This window comes from Seriola lalandi, unplaced genomic scaffold, assembly GCF_002814215.2.
Source record: "Seriola lalandi dorsalis isolate HSWRI2012SDOR001 ecotype SW California unplaced genomic scaffold, Sedor1 jcf7180002054223, whole genome shotgun sequence".
NCBI lineage: Eukaryota > Metazoa > Chordata > Actinopteri > Carangiformes > Carangidae > Seriola > Seriola lalandi.
Genome location: NW_019524776.1, coordinates 111,231 through 132,616, shown reverse-complemented (window position 1 = coordinate 132,616; position 21,386 = coordinate 111,231). Strand labels below are relative to the sequence as shown.

Below are 21,386 nucleotides of genomic sequence, written 5' to 3'. Positions count from 1 at the left end.
CAAGGAGGCTCGCTGAGGTTATACTAACTCCAAATCCCCTGAGAGACTTTCTTCCCTCTGGTGAGCCAACAAATGATATCACTGATGAGGTAACACAAAGACACTGTGACGAAGAAATGCTTTAGTTAACATCTGTGTACAAATACACAGCAGAAAACTGTGTGTAAAACTCAGTGCCCAAAGTTCCCACAAAGAGTGTGAAACTGAAGTTACAGGTAGAATTTTGACCCTATTTTTTACACCTGAATCTTATTGGACAATGACAATGCATTCACAAAGCAGGGTCCAATCAGAGGGAAGTGGTTCTGTTGCCTTCATGACCACTGGCACTGACAGCGTGGGCAATATTTATGAAAAAGGAAAAAAGAGGAAGAGAGCTCAGCTGAAGCTGGTGTAAATCGCTGCCACTGCTACAGCACCATCTTGAAAACTTTCTCTCCTCTAAAGATTTTAACAAAGAAATTAAGTTGTACTCAACCTTTACATTTAGCATATGTGTACTCAAAATAATAAGTTGACAATTGTGGCAGTTTTATGTTGAGAGAGCAGAACATTTTTTTGTTCATCTGAACTAAATTAATTTTGTTGCATTCACAGAAATCCCGCCAGTAAGAATATTTTTCCTATTGGTGTCAGAATCACCATATAATTCATGAGCATGAAAGTTAATTCTTAACGTAGTTTAATTTTGACTTAAAGGTTATTTACAGGCTTTTCCCAGAGCTTTTAACCACGCTTTAGGTTGCTAGGGGGTTTAGAAAATGGGGGTGTCGTCATTTTTGCTGAAGAGAGGGTTATCTGAAATTTTTTTGGAAGAGTTTAGATTTTTATTCTCCCCTCTGATTGTAATTTTATTTTAGCCTTCCCTTGTGAGATTATATGTAAAAAGAAGTTCAAATATTTGCATTGTAAGTTTAGATGAAAAAACGTTTTTAGTGCATTCTGCAGGTCAAAAATGAACATTTTGCCATATGGTATAAAGAGAACAACAATTCTGTTTCTGTTTCAGGGTTTATTTTCCCCATTGCTGTCAACTGCTAGCTATTTGGACCAATATGCCAATTTTAAGAATTAGAGTAGATGTTTACCTTTCAACTCGTTCTAATTCCCAGCTCCATCAATTTATCTGCATCATAACAAAAAGCAATGCTATTGTCAAATTAAGTCATAAATTTAGCTGAAAGAAAATAATTGATTAAATAATAGTGCAAAGTCAATACTGTGTTTTCAAGACACAAGCAGGGTAGGAAGGTATCCCAAAGTTCCTACAAATCTTATTGCAAAGCTCAATATAATCCTTTTTTGAGATTTTTTTTTCCAACATAGCAATTAAAATTATTAACAGGAATTGTGAAATCAGACTGTTTCTTGCAGTTTCTTTAAACAGATGTAAGACCATTGTGTTTAAAATGCGTGACTGGTTGGGTACAAAACATGATATCAACAGGACAATTTATTGTGAGTAACCAGGCAGTATATTTATCACTATTTACTATATATTCTGTCAGTGCAGAATTGCCAATACTGTGGGGATCTGATGCAAGTGTCAGTACAAGTCTTATCAGTCACTTTGATATAGTGACAATCATTTCCTAATAGAACTGAAGTGATATGAGGTTTTCCTGCTCCTATATTTTATGAGTTTGTCTTCATCTCAGCTTTTCATACTGATTATTTTCACGCAGATAAACATTTGAGTGAATCTATCAGAGGGGCTTTCTCTAAAGACAGAGAGCACAGAGGTCAGTGCTGTCCTTTCCTATTCTATCAACAGATGACAGATTTATCTATCTATCTATCTATCTATCTATCTATCTATCTATCTATCTATCTATATATCTATCTATCTATCTATCTATCTATCTGGCCTTGACATATCAGCATTTTAAATGTTATATTTAACTTCTGTCATTTATTTTCTCTTCTGGTTGTTTTTTTATAATTAGGCTATTCTCTTCTAATTCTACTTTTAGCTCTATTTTCTATCAAATTTGCTTCAGAAATGAAAGGGTTAATGTCATAAAACCATGAAAATAGTTATCCAATCAGAGTTTTCGAATAGCTGTAGCTGTAGTCACTCCACCCTCCCCGGTGAAAAGTCAACAGAACATTGTGAGGATACTTCTAATTTGTAGGCAGCAAGCTAATGGAAACAGATACCCAAAGCCCTCCAGACGGAACTTGAATAAATTTTGGTTTGGCGGAAGGGAAGGAGAAGAGGTTTCAATGTGCAGTGGAGTTTACACAGCAATATCCACGACTTGGAATACTTTTTTGAAAAACCCTTTTGATTATTTTGATGTTTGGTCCCCCTCCATGGCTTCAAAGTTAGGGAGTTGCCACCATTTGCCTCCTCGTTTACAGCCAGTAAATCTGACTTAATTATACTTTGGTAGTCATGGTCACTGACTTCTGGGGGATCTATCTGAGCTAACAATGTACAGCCTATTGACAAAGGTTCCAACAATCGTACCTATATGTGTGCTGATACTCTGCTTTGGACAAGCTGTAAACTCGTCACCAGCGACCCGATGGGTTTTAAAATCGATTTAGCCCCCTCAGTTTTTCTCTCTTTCTGTTTAAGCTTCATATTAAACAAAAAAATTATTCTCCGAGATATATTGGTCGCGAGACACGACCAATGAAAAGCTGAGGCTGAGGGAGAACAAGACGGTTTCCTTCTATCTTATATAAATAGCCATATTTTAGCTAGTTGTCTAACCTGTAATATTTTTCTCCCATAGAGTGAATTGCAGTGAATTGAGTCTCAAAAATACAAAGTGCTTCCCTTATAAATTCCACATAGACTTCGTCTTTTACTTTCCAATTACTCATTTTAGGAATGGTTGGCAACCCTAGACTTGACATACATCTGTAAATAGGCATGTTTATGGCCATGGACAAATGGCATCTAAACTTTAACCAGCTAAGCCCTAGGGATGCTGGGGGGTATGCCTTGCCTGGAAAGGCATACCCAAAATAGATCAAGAATAGCTCCACAACTGTCAGGTCCATTTGCAAGAGCTTGGCCACTACAAATAGTTAAGACCTCAGAGAATATATTGAATGTGTCAGTAACATTGTGATTGTGATAAACCAAAGGAAAAATCTTTTTTTTTGTCCTCGCCTAGAATTTATTTTAAACTAGACAGTGGATAACACCATGATAACAATGATCCCACACACTGGGATGCCACTGATTTCATTCAGCAACTGTAACAATGTAGGTAGAAATACCACAAAGCACACAAGTTCTACAAAGGTTTTAGTAGGGATGAGGCCAGGTGAACTCTACATTTGGACACTTTGGTAGCCAAGGTATCCAAAGTGTGCCAAAGGGTTTTTTTTACCTCTTGAAAGGAAATATGGCAACAAATATTAATGATTTCCACTACAAGAGGTTATGTGCACACAATACAGCCGTTAGCCACTTCATTTACCATGTCCATCATCAGATTCTACCATCGTGCACTACCTTTGCGTGTTTAAAATTCAATTTAGTTGTATAATTTTGTCTCCATTTTGCCTCTGAATCTCTTCCAGGGCATCAAAATTGCTATATTATGTTGATTCTACTTTGTAGACAGTGTGAAAGTGAACAAGGAACATAAAACATACTATTTACAAAGTTCAAAATACATTAAAAGTTAAATCGGCTGTGCGTCACGCGTAAAATCCCAATCTGCGGTGAAAGTCTTGTGCTTACGCACTGGTGTAGTATCGCGAGGAAGCAAGTCTCATAGGAGCGTGACATACCGTTCGAAACCTCGTGAGATGAAGAAAACGATGATTCTGTGTTTTTAAACGACAGTATCACCAATCGCGCGCTAGATGGCAAGAAAAGACCATATATGAAATTCAGGCTTGGGGATCAGTTTCTGCTATCCAGGCTCCCAGCTTGACTGGAAAATTGAACGGATAGCCTCAAAATGACCACGAAAGGGTAAGGAAACAATATTTATTGATTTTGATTAGAACCGCTTTGGGATTTGATGGAATATTTAGTCATGAACCCGAAATTTGACATGTGGACTGAAATGAGAAGTTGGGCCCCGTGTTTGCTTTGGGGCTGACATGAGCTGGTCAGCTCAGGCTACGCTGTGCTTGCTATCAATGGAAAGAGTATCTTCTCTAGTTTCATAGGACACCCAGCACGGTGGGATGGAGTGGTTTACATGTACGGTCGCGTTTAATTTCGACTGGCCGTTTACATTGATAGGGGTCTTATTTTGAAACAAACAAATATTCTTTGAACTTAATAGACTTGAACTGTTGTGTTGGTAGCATTAAAGCCTCGTCTTTTAGAAGCATTAAAATTAAATTTGTATACACATTTTAAAATTAAAACTCTTTTGAATAAAAATCAGTTTATAGATTTTTAGGTTGTTTTTCAAAAATGCATATTCAGGATTTGATTATATTTAACCACTGATTCACAAGTCATTCATTAGTCCAGTGTCACACTTAAACCCTCACACCTGGGAAGCCATTTATTTTCATTCATTTGGAATTATGAAAATCCACTTACAGAAACTTGAAACTTGCTTGAGATACAGCCTGTACACATCACAGTGAACGTGCCTCATTGGCTGGAGCAAAACACCTGGGCCAGCCCTATAATCAGGAATGTCTGTGACTGACTGACTGACTGACTGAGAGATCATAGTTCCACCATTGGTTGGCCGAATGCCACATGTTTGAGTTTCCCCATTGGCTGATGCTCTTTCAAAATGAATTGGTGCAAACATTTTCTATTAGAGGGGTATTTACAGTGTTGCCAACACAACCAAGATGGAGGCTGTGCACTTTTGAATAAGAAAGGTATTGTTTTTCTTCTGTATTTCTATCTGCGTGATCATTTTACAAGTAAATATAGCTGAAATCACTGCACAGTCTTTGTTTTTAATTTGCGTTTGGTGATTTGGTCAGACAACGTCACGGTTATAAAATCAGGATTTTAGCAGTGCAGAGCAGCAGCTTGGAAATGGTTTGGAAGTTAACATGTAGTCTTAATGGGCCATGTTTCAGTCACAAAATTTTTTCAGTTTTCTGATAATATAAACAGAAAAACATGTAAATGAGAACAGCATTATTGGGAATTCAGCTGTATTAAAAAATGGTTTATGAGAGCACAGTGAGTAGGAGAAAGAAGCAAACAGATAAAGGACTGAAACTGGCTCACACTAGGCAGAATGCAAATGCGACGCAATGATGTCAGTTGTTTAGAGCAGTTCCACAACAGTTTTTAACTGCGTCCAAAGTTTCACACACTGATCATACACGGTCCAGCCATATACGAGGTTTTCAGCTAGTCTTGGGTTTTACTTTGTTAAAGTGAGATTATGTCACATGATAATGCAATTGAGAGCAGGGACATCTGGGGTTTGATTTAATTACTGAACAATAGCCATTAATGCAAGAAATTATTAAATAAGACAAAATGTCTGCCTAACTCTCAAATATTAGATGTACAGTCTCCTTAATTGACAATGATAATAATACTGGATTATTTCTTTAATGTAATTAGAATCCAGATTCTTTACTAGTTCTAATACCACACAATAAAAATCTGCTAAAGGTAAAAGTATCCATTGTGCAGTATCCATATTATATTATTACTGACGAATTAGCGTGTCATTTTTTTAATGCTGGGTAGTTTAATCTACAAGAATGTACCATTTTTTATTCATTGATCCTATGTTTTCTGTACAACATTTGCCTCTGAAATGTAGTGTAGGAATAATATAAAATGTAGTAGTTCACATTTGCAGTACAGTAGTTACTTTCCACCACTGACTAGCGTTTTAGCAGTTGCAGTTATTTTCACCTGGGTTAATGAATGAACTGTGTGTGATATAAGACAAGGAAATCAAAAATGTGTGTGCTAAGGAAATTGCCTGTTTTACCAGCATTAATGTTGCATATCATTCACTAATAGTAATGATTCCATTCAGTAAACAGCTCTGATGCTGTGTTGTTGTCTAATGTGAAACCACCTTCTCTGGGTTCCTCCCTACTGTTGCTTACAGCTTCATAATTCTTTAAACCAGCTTAATATTTGATCAAAATGCAAATGACAGTGAATATAAAACACCAGGAGCATTATGAGATAAAACAAAAAATGATTTCTTCTGTAGAGTCACTTGATATTCCAGCAGAGGGCAGCAGCCACCAATATAGGGCTTAATGTGGCAAAACTGTGTTCCATGGTTTCTCTTTTGAATCACTGAGCAACCTAAGTGGCATTTTAACTTTAACCTGGAGATTTTTCTATTGAGGACACCCCATGCATTCACCAGAGAAACGTCATACAAAACATGTCTTTACAGTGTAATTCTGTTAATTTAAAGGGAATATTCACCATTTACTTTGACGAAAATTACTGCATGTCAGATATTGCATGATGTGATGTGAATTTGTTGTCAAAATATAACCGGAGGCCTCTATGGAGAAGAATGAACAGGGTGCAGTGGCGCTATTTTTAGCAAGGATATCAATATAACATATTTAGGGGACATTTTTTGGTACAAATTAAGGATGTTTTTGACTATATGTGACTCCACTACTGGAGATGTATTGTACAAGTATACATTTAGAGAAAGGGATTCTGAGTAAAGTGCACCACAAACTTTCTCTCAAGACTTTAAAACTCACCTCCTGGTTTGCAGGTTTGTCAGTCAGCACGGAGGTTGATGAATAATCCCCCACATATCTTACACCTTCGTCCCCTTCAACCTTTTAACAATTAGGCCCTAACCCGTACGATCCCTTGGACATCATATATCATCATGTCCTCTACAAACCACAGGACAACACTTCCTTAAAAATTAATAAGGCTGACAACATACTTGTCGCTATTTCAATGCCCAGCATGTCCTCTGTGACTCATCAGTTCAGCTGTAAATCAGGCCAGGAGGAGCCCCGAGGGACTGTGTTCCTCTAAAGCTCCTTCAAAACACTCTATATGGAGCATCAATATGCAAACACTTTGCAATAACACTTATTGGCACAGCAGCATGAAATTCTATTGATTGTTCAAATGAAAATCAGCAGGAGCACTAGCTGCCGCTGAGATTGTTGCCTTTGCGTGATTTTTGTCTATGTTCTCTCTCTGGTATCAGCGAGGATGAAGGCAGAGCAGCGTGAGGCATCATGGGTTATATTTAATCCAGCCTTGCTCTTCCTTGGGATAATAACTTTTTTGCTCCATTCCAGGACTTGTCTGTCATCTTGACATGGCAATATCTCCCAACTCCACTGTTTCATAGTCAGTTTCATTTATTTCCAAATACCATTTCACACCCTGCTGGCTTTAACTAGGTATTATACAGCGTGTGGGGAGTGTGCTGCAGATTGAATCGTGACAGAGACAACAACGTTTCTGGTGAAAAATAAGTGAATATTGTAAGTGGCAGACTATATAAAATGATTTTTTGCTCCATTTTCTTGGCATGAATTTGTGTGTTTGTCATCCTGGTCTCTCAAATTCATGTGGGATGTCTACAGCTGATAGAATATAGCAGACTTTATTTAGTTTTCCAGTTTTTAAATTCAGTGTATCCTAAACATAGAAGAGTGAACACAGAGTTCATGCTCCTTTGAACCACAGTTTTAAATGGAAATTATGCCTTATTAAAATAGCAGATATTCTATGTTATGAGTTTCTAACTACCCTGTTTCCTTAACTTACATATTTAAAGCCTCTTCAAATCAATTTCCTCGTCAGTCTATTTCCAGTGTCCACTCCAATTGCACCATGAAGTAAAATAATATAATTACAGAAAAAAAAAACTATAATAAATATGTGATGGTAATTTGTCTCAATATCGAGGGTGATTATAATTGACATGACTGGTTGTTTGACTTTATATAAGGAAACCAGACACGATCTCAGACACCACTGTGGTGAAGGCGAGGTAGCTGAAAATGTCCGGTGGTAAAGCGTGGTACACTGGAGTAAGGCTGTGTGATGTGTTTCGATTTGTATAGTGTACTGTAGCTGTTATGATCTCACTTCTTTCCTTGGGATAGACAAGTTATAGGGGGTTCAAGATGGCCAGGTCTCTTAAACTATACAGCCCCCCCCCCCAAATGGATTGTGGAAAAAAAAAAAGTACACATTATATTACAGTAATATGGCAGGACAGCAGTGTACTGCAGTTCTGATTATTTCATGACACTCATTTTTCACAGTCTGTCATTTCTGTACTTTATGAATCGATTATAGTTTAAGTTAAAGGAATAGTTTGACATTGTAGTAACTATGCTTATTGACTTTCTTCCCAAGAATTAGTATGAAGCTGTAGCAATGAGATTTTAGCTTAGCACAATGGCTGGAAACAGTATATTTTAGTATGTCTTAGGAAAACTGAAGTGCAAATGCCGAGTTGCAGTTTTTAACTCTACCTGTTGTTTTTGGTCTTTATTCTGAACTAAGCTATGCTAACCATCTCCATATTGACCCAAGAGATTTTCATCTAACTCTTGTCAAGAAAGTGTATTTCCCTTAATGTAGAATTATTCCCTTAACTGTCACTGTTTCTTTAGCACAAGTATTTCAGCTTAACATATGTCAGCCCTGTCTCCTAGAAATTATGGTTCTATACTGCAACAGGAAATATGTTTTGTAGGAAATGTATTCGCTGGCTGATGTTCAGAATCAATGTGTTTTGTGCATGAATGAAGTGCTACATTTATTAATGTCACCTGAGTTGCGAGCAGGTGTTTGCATGGATGACGGACATGAAAACTGCACGACTGTCACTAGACACTTTGGTTTTCACACAGTCCTGTCTCTGGTTTAGACAACAGAAGTGCTTTGGTTAAGGTTAGAGAAAGATTGTGGTCTTTGTATTTGTTCTCTAGTCGCCCCTGTTTTCCTGCATAAAGCTTCAAATGATAAAATGCCACTTGTTTATGTCGCACAGATAAACTCAACCACAACAAAACCAGGATGAATTCCAGTATGTTTCAGAAACGTTATTGCATAATTTACCTTCACTCTCTTTTGCACAACAAAGAAATGAAAAGACAGGAATGTTTTTGTCATTTATTTATTCGTCTCCAGTAATTGCCCCGCTAACGCCCGCAGCGGCCTCCATATGGAGAGATCGCCCACGGGTGTGTGTGCTGTGATGCCAGTAGGTGGTCCTGCCCATGGCTTGGTGGGTGAGTGTGTGTAGTCCCTGCTGCCACTGCCACTGACATATCAGAGCTGTTTATTAAGAGGATGACAACTCTATCAAGCCCCATAAGCGGGCCCTCGTGCACAGGAGTTCTTTTGTTACTTTCAGGGAGGGTGTCATCAATCTTGCTGCCATGCTACTCTCTTGAGCTGTTGATGGCAAACACGATTCCTCCCTTTCTGCCTGGCCTCTCCCGCCTCGCAGTCTGGAATCAGGCGTGGTGAGGGGGATCGGGGAGATAGGAGGACTTTCCCCGAGAGTGCCTTTTCTTGACAGGCGACAGAGCGGACCGTTTGGACACCAGGGGTGGATATATGGGACCATGTAATGAAAAGACGTTGACAGGACCTGCTCGCTCTGTAATGAAGGTCCTCTGGAGCTGTGAATGGATACACACATCTTTCACGCTTTTGTCTCCCTGCCTTTCCCACAGAATCTATCTCATCAATTTTAACCAAAAGAAGAAGGTGTAAGAGAAGCATCCCAGACATCACTCACAGTGTTAAACATTTACATGCAACGACGTGGTGTGAATTTTTAATGAAACAGCAACTAAGTTGATTTACACCCACGACTTGTATAGCTAAATCCCTTCTGCATCAGCCCGTGACGGTGCAGTTGAATGTTCAGCCTCTTTCCTCTCTCTGTCAGCGCTACTCAAGACTCAGTGCAGCTCACAGAGATGGACTATGATGTATGTACTCCACTTTAGCATTGGCTGAGGTCACAGACTCCATAAATGTCTTAGACAAGTCTGATATTTTAATCTCTTTTTAGTGAGGGGATGTTGGGCCTTTGCCCAATCAATACACAGGGCAGTAGCCTTGCCAAGATATCTCATGGTAGCTTTTCATTGTTCTATCTGGAAGCTGAAATGTCAACCAGAATAGCACTGCTCAAACTGAAGCTGAAATGTGGCTGTCTGTAGTCAAAAACATCATTTTTTATGATCTAGAAGCTTCTGACAATAATGAACATAGAAATCAGCAGTCTGAAGATGACTCTCGTCTGAGGAAGAGGGGGCAGACTGACACCTGAATTTTTCTTTTTCTTTTTTCTTTTTTTTTTTTTTTTGCAAATCAAGTCCAATCTGTTTAACAGATTGGAAGCTCGGAGGTGGGGGGTGGGGGGGCTTTGCTGCCTTTGTAAGCACACACAGCCAAAAATATCAAGACTCTCTCTCACATTAACATTGCTAATTTGTTTGCCAATGGTTTCCAAGGCGCTGAATAATTGGCTGTGAGATATTGTTTGTTCAGGTGTTCCGCATAATTGAATTCTGTATTGAAAATACCGTGGATGATTGTTGGAAGAATACTGAAAAGAGTCATGTACATTTCTTTGAAGTGGCGTGATTGGTGTAGATTAATTCTCATCCCAAAGGCGACTAGTGATGATTGCTGCATTAATTATCTGGCTAATGTATAAAGCACACACGTTTTGAATTTTAAAACAACTTAACTCATGTTCACCCGTTTTCAATTAATGTCCTGTTGTTGAATCTCTTTCTGTGGACCCTTTTAGAGATGATATGGTTTCCTTTACACATGATGACCTTTTGAAACTCACAGATTGATTTCATGCATCCATTATTCTGCCTAAACGCTGCTTTTGTCGGCTCTCCTCTGCGAGCTCCGTGCTGATAAGCCCGTTAATGTGTGTTGCTGTGTAGCCAGGCCCATATGCACATGTGGAAGTGATATAGCGTCCAGCTGGACACATGTGTTGACAGAGCCGGATGATGTATTTGATCATAGTTAGTTGTGAGGAGGGTCTTGGTGTGGTTTGATTCAGCTGCCTGACGCTGACCTAATGCCTCGGCTCAATCAGTCACCTTGTCCTCCCCTTGACTCCTCACCCCATGATCCTTCTCTCCCACCCCACAAGACCCAAGAAAAACAACCCGAGTGCTTAAGGCCCTCCCTTCACTCAGACGGCTGTCTGTACAGAAATGAATTAGATTTGAAATCAATGCTGGGTCCTTGCTAGTTTTATAAACACATTTCAACCACAGATTTCAAACCATGAGCCACTGAATCGTGTTTAAATGATTGAATGATGAAGTTATTAAGAGGACAGCAAAAGTCGTAGTGAATAAGCAGTGTGGCCACAAGAGGAAATCAAACCTGAAACCGCTTTACAAATGACAATAAAATACGATTAGAAATAAAGTCAAACAATTCTTAACTATGTATAACTACTATGTATAAAACTTTATTTTTCGTTATCACAAAAAACCCCATCTGTTGACAGACATCAAAGTCTGTTTATGGGTCTTGGGGAGCACTACTGCATATGTGAAAAAAATTGTATAGAGCCTTTCATTGCTCCAGAGGGAGCTGCACAAAATCTGATAAATCTGTTGGGTCTGAAGACTACGAGTTTGAATATGAAAGAAATCTGGTGGTGTGGAGTTAGAAAGAAGTGAATTTGTCTGACCTCTGCAGCCCACTAATGAGGCTACATTAGCCAGCTACTAACAACGCACCTGAATCTCTGACTGAACTCTTAGGGGTTGCATTGCATTGTGGGGTGATATTGGCGCCAGGTTTTGACGAGGAAGGAGAAGGTGTGGAATAAAAAAGACGATACCTCTGGTTCTGCAGCATCGATTTTGATCTTTTTTTTATTTTTTTATTTATTTATTTTTTTTATTTTAAACTGTCCATTGAGAGTGTGACAAAGTTATAGGAGGGCAATTCTTTTTTTTTTTTTAATCCACAAATTAATACTGAAAACACAGGATTAGAACGTGTAATTACCCTCAAACTGATTAGCTGATGTTAAAACGAGGAGTAAAATAATAACTTGCTCTAAGAGGCTCTAATATTGTTTTAGATACAAGGAATAGACGCTCCTGTCTCTTCAGTAAGGCAACCTATTTAATTTCCAAATATGCGCTGTCTGCTGCCTTCGCGGTTATTAAAGCTCGCGCTTCTGTTTGTCACACCGACGTTGTTTGTGTATGTGTGTGAGTGTGTGTATTTGACTCTCCGGTCTGATAATCAGTGACAGAGATGTTATAAGAGTGTGACAGAGTTTTATTTGCCATAACTGACATCTTCATCCCATCACTTTCCTTGTTTTTTTTTTTTTGTTTTTTTTTTTTGTTTGTTTATTTTTTGCAACTTACCAAGTGCTGGCATCTGTGGTGTTTCCAGGCGGATACACTGCAGTGGACTGGGAATTCAGAGGATTCAGACAAGGCCACAGCAGCTCAGGCAGGTGGAGAGACGGAAGAGCTGTGCACACGAGAAATACAGGAGAGGGGTAGAAAGAAGGGAGGGAGAGGGGAGAAAACTGACTTGCTTCTCTGAGTCTTATACTTGAGGTGTTTAGCAGACACGCTGTCAGATTCAGAGGTCAGAGGGGATGATTGTATCGACAGGTTTTATTCGCCAGTCATAAGTGCAAAAGAGACAGAAAGCAGGCTTGAAAAGTAAAAGCTCGTGATGTAGAAAAGTGCTATAAATCACCACATACAGTTTGGGCTGAATGAAAACTGAATCAACGCAAGAATAGCTGTTGAATATGTGGCCAATTTTCATAATACCCTCAATAAAGTCAAGTATATTTGTACAGTCAGCTAACATGACAATTGTACTTTGGCCCATACAGCTTTGAATTGGATTTGCAATTGGAATCATCATCTAAAGGCAAAACTGCAACTCAATTTATTTGGAACTACTTGATGATTATGATTTACGGCCGCCATGATTGGCATTTCTAGATTTAGACATATAGTACTTTACTGGAGAATGCCAGCAGGAGAATATAATATTTAATGCACATGAATTCTAACACTGCACATACCCAGTGTACATAACTTCTCAGCAGCAAGCACGTTCCACTATGATATGCTATGCAGCTGCCAAATGGTATCACACTAGGTAGAGAAAGGCTTTAATTCATTTAGTTAATTTGGGTCTGTGAAAATAACAGACTATGTAATTCAGTGATCTGAATTCACAGCCTTCACATAAACATCCACTAAAGGCACTGACAGAAACGTGTGAACTCCTCTTTGTGTCCGTGAAAGCTTTGACTTCTCCACTCATCTCACTCTCTCCTCCACACTCCACAGTTTAGAAAACCAGAATCGTAGTTCGCGTCACATACCGAACCGCACTTGGGGTCATAACAAAGTCAGACCAGTTGGCAACATGAGGACATCCATCATTAATAAACAAAAACAACTCTTGTTAACAGATTGATAGCACAACCTTAGCATGTGTGTTTTTGTTGCTGTTCTATGAAAGCCATGTGTTTCCAGGCTGTCAGCTTTTCATGAAGTAAGAAATGTAGCCTAGTTTTAAGCTTTTTGACAACAATGTATTTCTTTAGATAAGAGAGAGTTTATTAGCCTAAGGACAATTATCTCAATCCAGAAGGGGGGGGGGGGGTCTCTAAGCTTTCCGCCACATAGTCCTTCATGAGAGCATAAGTGCTTGTACGTTCATACTTTTCTCAACATACATGGATACATATGAAGTGTTTTGAAAACAACTCTTTGGAATGAGTGGTCACCTGGTTTACAGCAGGTCCGCTGCACAGCACGGCAGGTTTTAATTCACTGAAGGAAGTGTTAATGAGCAAACAGAGAGCAACTCATATTTGGAGCATATAGTAAAAGAGTAGAGTTAGAAAGACTGAAGCTTTTGGTTTTACCTGCTCCTGATGATGGTTTTAAAGGAAAACTTTATAAACTTCAAACTGCAAATTTGCTTATTTCTTTTTTTCTGGAGTTACTCTTCCTCTTATTAGCCAACAGCTCACATTCAGAATCATTAAGACTTGTTCCTAATGATATTCTCTACATGTCACTGAATGGATGCTTTAAGTATACAGTGTTTGTGACACAACGTTAAAAGGGTGTTGTGTTTCTCAGGGCAGTTTGCAGAGGCTTTTCAGTTGCCAGTGGCCCATGATGCCTGACCCCTCCCTTTCTTTGTCACCGCCGGCGCTGTACTCTGTTTTCTCCCATCTCCGTGGTAACCAGCGCCGCATGCTATTGTGTTGATGTTTGTCCACAGCTAAGGTGTCGCCTATGTGTTTAATGGACCTCCCAGTCCGCTTCAGTGTCCGCTTCAGAGTCCCCCAGCAAAGCTGAACGGCTGGGCCCTGCCACTGTTTGTCCCAGGGTGTCAGTGAGTCGAGGCAGGGTGGGGATGAGATAGGGCTGATAATGGCTGCTTTGTTCCTTTGCTAGATGTGTTGAAGCTGTGCTCCTGTGGACCAGGAGACGCCTGGTCAAACAGAGACACACAAAGGCTCTGGAAACGGCTGGCCGTGGCCCATTCTCCACAGTCTGCCATGCTGCCAACATACACCACCTTCTACAGCCTCGCTGAATTACTACCCTCACAACCTTTCACACATATAAAGGCGCTCTTTCACTCAGCGGGAACACTGACATTTGTCTTTTGTTGGATACAAAGGATTTTTTAATACTAAGTTTTTTTTTTTTTTTAGGTGATTACGCTGAGGTCATATACTCCATTAGAATCAGTATGGGGGCGCTCTTTTGAAGGGCATTCAATTCATTCACTTGTAAAAGCCACACAGACATTAGTTGATTCAGCCGAGCTTAAGTCAAGATTGATTTCCCCTGTCTTTGATGTGTAAAGACAGTGGCAAAGACAGTGGTGTATTTTGCTTTTAAGATATTTTCACTTGATTGATTGACAAAGTGGGAGCAGAGCAGCCCTGATACCCTCACTAGTGTTAGAAATTGAGGAGAAATTACTCTCCATTATTGCGCTCTTAACATTTACAGAAAGGATACATGGCTGCACAGAGAATAGTCATGTGTAGTAGGTCTGGGGAGATAATGGTGACTTTAACGATCAATAACGCTGAAAACCTTTGGAATGCCAAGAAATAATCTCTAGAGCTAATGCGCCACATATTCTCATCTACAGGCTGGTGTTTTAACCTCTTTAGCATAGCCCCTCGAGGAAATGGGGGATATGATTAGGAATTCGTTAGTGGGCTTCTATTTTTATGCTGATGACACACTTTCTTCTCCCGGGCTCTCAATGTTGCTGGCTCTTGACTTTCTCACTGTCTTTTCTAAACTAGATCAGCTGTTTACCACCATGTAGGAACGTGACATGAAGTTCACTGACTAAAGCAGCTGCAAGCAGAAAGGACTGATATCAGTCAGAGAGAAAACTCCCCTGTCATCTGAAATCCAGTCACAGGCTTCTTTAAATCCCTTCTTCTGCAGCTCAAAAGGTGTGTGTGTGTATGTGTGTATGTGTGTATGTGTGTATGTGTGTATGTGTGTATGTGTGTATGTGTGTATGTGTGTATGTGTGTGTGTGTGTGTGTGTGTGTGTGTGTGTGTGCGTGTGTGCGTGTGTTTTATGGCTGCTCCATTTACGTTTCACCAGTTGGACCTAACTATTGAGTGCAAGTTACAAAAAGGATACACACAACCAATAAAGGGTGCCATACAATTTTGTTGAAATCCAGCGTTTTTGTTCATCCCATCATGTTTGAAGCCGATTACAGTGTGTCCACACATCCTTGCTCCCCAGGGTGCCTTCTCTGTGGTTCAGGTATTGTGACCAGGCAGGCGGGCTGGTGGCCCTGGGCCCTGGGTGCTTTGGAGAAGAGGGGACAGTGGCTGCATTTGTTTCCCATTGAAAAGGATTACAGGTCCTGACGGCCATGATTAATCACCCAGAGGCAGACATCTGAATACGGCCAGGGAAAGGTTCAACTTTTTAATTCATCCCACACACAATCTATTCAAACCAGCTGTTGGCGCTCCTTTTCCTCATCTCCCTGCTCTTTCTTCTCAGTGACCATTGCCTTCTACTGTCTTTCTCTCCCCATTTATGGCTCACATAATTATCTGGGGACGCACAGTTGTTGTAATTGTGGGGGTGCTTGGACGCTGCTCAGTGCTCTATTTTTATTGGAGATGGGTTCCTTTCTTCTTTGTCAGAGAATAGTTAATTGACTTTGTTAATGCATTTGGGGATCAGTGATTTCTCAACAACAAATGACCTTTATGGAGCTCAGCGTCACATATTGTTTATTGTGTGTGTGCATGTGCGTGCGTGTGTGTGTGTGTTCGTGTGTGTGTGTGTGTGTGTGTGTGTGTGTGTGTGCGTGCGTGCGTGCGTGCATGCATAAGCAAGCGCGTATGCGAGCCTGTGTACGCTGCATCAGTGCATGCATGCATGCATGTGTGTGTTTGTTGATCTATTGTGACCTTTTCTTGTGTCAGGTGTGTTTGTGCAGAGACAGAGAAATATTTCCCTCAAAGCCTCTTTTTCCAAAACACTTCAAATTCATAAACACTTCCGTGCCGCTGCTACGCTGACAGACAGCTGAATTCCTGTGTTTTGAATAAATTTCACATCTCACCATGTTCATATCCACTCATATGAGCAGGCCTTCTCATTAAGACTCAGCAGGTTATATGATGGTATTGCTGGAATCCCTGGAGCAAAATGAACAGGGACAGCTACACTGCTTAATGCAAGGTAGCCTAGCAACAGATAGTGGGATGGCGGTGGAAACATACCCTCATATTTATGTTTACATGAGAGAATGATTTGTCTGTCAGGCTGATGGATCCTAATGTTCTCCTCTCCCCGGGGCTTTTCTTGTGCCGCACGCAGGCCTGACACTTACCCTGAAGGACAGGCACCACCTTCCCCAACACGCATGAATACTTAATACTGTTAGACTGCATTTATGCAAAGAATGGAAATGGCAGTAGACAAGGAGAAGGGGGGCTGAAATGCATCAAAAGCATGACACAGTATGCATCACGAAAAAGGGGGCGGATGAGGGGGGGGGCTAGAGAATGACGGCAGGCATAAGGAAAGACAGAGTAGCACGTTGTTTCTGTTTTGCTGTTTATTTTCCATAACAGCATGCAAATAATCAGATTATACTTTAATAGAAAACCAGTGGTTTCTTGTGCATGGTGACCGTTGACAACTGTGACACTATAAACACAAGTCACTTCTAGTAAGTACAGTATATGAGCTATATGACTTGATAGAGTCTGTCTTTACTGTATGTCCAGCTCCTCCAGGGACAGACTACATCAACTCAATTAGCCTGGCACAGCCTGAGTATCAGCACCATAGATTAGATTTCACTCTGCCTTGTTTACCAGAGAGCGGCCCACAGAATAATATCTATACAATTTGTGCTTTCAGAAAAATGATGATGGTATCATAGTGGGGGAGCAGCAGATATAAGCTCCTCCTGTGATGTGGTATAGGGTAAGTGGCTGGGAGAGATATAAAAAAGCCTTTTGTTAGGAGATAGGCATATCCCTGTTCATCTAGGGAACTTGTTTCCATAGTTACATCAATGTTGTTGAAGTGAGAAGATCAGGTATTCCAGAGAGTGATCCTTAACATGAGCTTTGCTTCTCTCATATTGATTTTCATCCCACGTTGAGAAAAAAAAAAACAGCCCACTGCAAACTGTCTCAGAGATATTGAGGAAGTAATGAAAGGGCGAAATATGTCGGAAATGTGCTGGACAAGAAAAGAAAAGAAAAGCCTCTCAAAAAGCACTGAGAGATTTGAGATGTCATGTCCAGTTCCACACGGGGGGGGGGGGGGGGGGGGTCAGGTAATGCTGTCAGAACTACAAACCACAAAGCCTGACAGACTTAAAACTAATTGCTGTCTCTAACAGTCGATGATCACTGTGTTGTTAGCCACATGCTTATGTGTTCATATGAAATCTCCTCAACAGCGTGCTGCTTGCTGTAATGCTAATGGCTCTGAAAAGAGAGTTAATCACTGCTGCGCGGTTAGCCACATGCTTGCCTCTTTGCAGCACGGTTGGTGTGTTCCAGGGGTTAGCACAACACTGGCGTAACACATGATCGCTCTTTATGAGGCTGGGGCCTGCAAGAGAGAGAGGGGGCCCACAGACGATGCTAAAAAGACGGTAATGACAGCCATTCACCGCAATCCAATTATGCAAAAGGGAGTCTAAACAATTCCATCATCCCCTAAATTAGATTGTCCTAACGAGATAAAGGCACCAATTAATCCTGAATTAATTTCTACAGCTCATTTTCCCCAGAAAACACTCTAATATGCAAATGCAAATGAGAAGCAGAGAGGCATCCTTCTGCAGGGCTTTACAACACCTCTGATTGTTGGCTTCTCTCTCTCAATGAACTTATGAACTTGGACACATACTGTGAAGATAAAACTATATATATTAAACACACATTACAGCTCATGTGTAGCACTGATGAAACCTAGTTTAAGAGGTTAATGCAAGCAGATTTCATGTTTAGAGTTCAATGAATTGCTGTGTTTTATTGACACGAGACAGTACAGTTAAAAAAAACTCCTCACAGTGCTGCTGCTTGTATAATGGAGCAAATAGAAACCAAAACACAGTCAATACATATAAATTGGCAGCTAGATTTAGTTGATTTAAATGTAAGGAGCTCAAAAGATGAAAATGTTTCTGATCTGTCTGGATAGCAGTGATGATTTCTCCAGTTTCTGAAATGAGAACGTGTGAATCTTTTGGTCATCTTTGATTTGCTGTAGTTCTTAAGCTGCAAATTCCACATCATCGCTGTCCTGGTAAAACCGCGTGTCACCAGAATGAAGAAAAGATTTGTGGACATTTTGCTGCTTTGTTCGTTTTGTGTTTCTTTTTGGTCTTTGGTGTTTCTTTTAGTCATTTTGCATATCTTCGTTGTTGTTTCACTCTGTTCTTCCTTATATCCAGATCTACAGAATGGACGGGTAAAGCATTTTAGCTGCTTAACGCTTCATAAAATTAAGATAACATGTACCACATAGCAATACTATTGTGGACATTTTCAGTCTCTTTGTAGTCATTTTGTGTCTTTTGTAATCATTTTACTTTGTAGTACTTTTAAGTGTTTTTGTGGTCATATTTGTATCTTTGTAGTTGTTGGATTGATTTTCCAACATGAAATAAACAGTCACTTCCATCTGAGGCTCTTGCCCAAGGGCCCCCTGACATGTCAAACCCCTGGGCCTCTAGTCAGTTGATCCGCTCAGTAATCCATCCATGGTGACAATAGTTTTTTCAGATAATTCTGATTCTTAAATGGTTTGTTTTGCTTAAGAAGTAGGATAATCCCCTCAACCCATAAAGGACCAATTCATCTTTCAGTTTATCTGAAGAATCTCCAAATTTTGAGATGTGTGGTTTTCATTGATGATTTGATCATGGTTTAAATTCCTCTAGTTAATGGTTGACATCTGAACCACTGCTGAAATTCAAGTTAGCCAGAGACAAACAAGAGGTTGCACACTAAAGCCTCTAAATATCTGCTTGCTTTGAAAACAAAGCAATTAAAAATTTTGTTCATCATAATCATCATTATCATTTTCACACTCCTAATTGTCTCGCTGCCAGCTGTCTCGAGTTAAAATTGAGTGATCTGACACATTTTCTCAATAGTGCCTGAGATGCAGCCTCCACCTCTGGAGCAAAAGAAATGGCTGTTTGGTTTATAAGTTTATGTAAAACTGTGACTTTCATTGTTATTATTTATGATTCATGATGGAATGAGTTTGTTTTTTTGAACATTAATCTAAACTCTTCTTCAAATCGAAATGAATGAAAATTTAGAAATGCCCCTTTACACCATATTCTATCATGGAGAATGTCTTTATGAACCTGGTTTGGGCCTTGAAGCGCAGTATTTTATGGATCAGCAGTGAGCTACTACCACCTGTGCATCCCCCAGTGATGACAGAAACAACCAGGCTGTCAGTTGCCAGGCAATATTCACAACCACTGGCCCACATCAGCTAATTACCAGCAGAAATCACATATTGACAGATGGGCCCGTGCATATTGATCGGCCAGCACTGCCACGTTCTAAATCACCAAACGCTAATGAATCATTTCCCATTTGGGAGAGAGAGAGAAAAAAGCATTAGTCCTCAGCTTGACATCATACCTGTACTGCACATGGCACATAACGGGAATATACACAAATCAAAGCAAACTCTCCCAAGACTTAAGCTGCTCGAAAACACACCACCAACCTCTCTGTCTCACTCTCTCTCTCTCTGTCTGTCTCCCTCGCCATCTTTCTCACCCAGGCCATCCTTCTCTCTGTGCCGTGTGGCAGTTATTTTTCATCGCGGCGAGCTGGCTGAGGCAGTAAATACCCTGCTCCTCAGACTGCGGACCCAGAGTGACCCCGCAACCTCCGTGTCTCTGATGCCTCTTCCAAGGTCTCTCATTCCAAGGCCCCTGTGATGCAGCGCTCTGGTTGCTGCGCAGACCCTGTAATTCACCAGCCTGCTAGATCGCCTGCCAGGAGCTATTGATTTTTGTTTCCCCAATCTCCAGGAGAGAGGGAAAGAAAAGATTAAAAACACTTTGTCAGTTTGGTAGGGAATAAGAATTCTGCGCAGGGGGATACCTAGGAGGGCACGGGGTCAGGGCTGAGGTACTGTACGTCTTTATGGCTTTAACTATTTCCACACCACGGACATCTCTGTCTGTGGCTCTCACCCTCTCTTTGTCTTTCTTTCTGTGCAGAGAAAATTCAAGACTGGAAGAGAAGCAGAGATTTTGCAGGTGTTGTTACTCAGGGATGACCTCTCTTGCTCCCCTTGGTATACACAGTATGTGGTATGACACATGAGTCAATAACTGTTTAAATTCACACCGAAAAAAAAAAAACTGTTTAAAGGAAATCGAATAAAGTTTGCCGTGGTGTAAGCTCACTGCAGATGAATATATAAATGAGTCATTCAGTATCACATCAGTTTGTGTTCTGTATACCTACCTAGTTTGCAAATCGAGCTAAAGATGACGGAGACACAATGATGATTTAATTAGTATATGTTATCCTTTGTTACAATACTATATAAAATTGTAAAATTTAAAAGCTAATTTTTACTTATAAAGCATATAAAGAGACATGGAAGAAAATATTTTGGATCTTAGAAAGCATAAACAGTGACATTACACTCCTGTTGAGACATTTTCAACAGGAGCATCAGTTCGGGATTCCCATGACAAATTAGAACATGTGTCTTTCCATTGCGTAATATGCAATTGCGAGTATAATCAAAGAGTGGTTAATGTGGTGATAATATTGGTTTATTTTGTTATGAATTGTTGACTTTTTGAACATAGCATTAACTAACATGACCTCATTCACAACTAGTTTGTTTGTGTATATATATATATATATAT

At 40.0% G+C, this 21,386-nt stretch overlaps 1 long non-coding RNA gene across 1 annotated transcript; it reads left to right on the top strand.

Annotated features, from left to right (window-relative positions):
* Positions 1-3,857: 3,857 nt before the first annotated feature.
* LOC111653523 (uncharacterized) lies at positions 3,858-20,928 on the top strand. The gene is made up of 3 exons (XR_002760676.2): positions 3,858-3,943; positions 20,279-20,631; positions 20,724-20,928. It is a non-coding gene; the product is annotated as an uncharacterized LOC111653523 (long non-coding RNA).
* Positions 20,929-21,386: the final 458 nt, after the last annotated feature.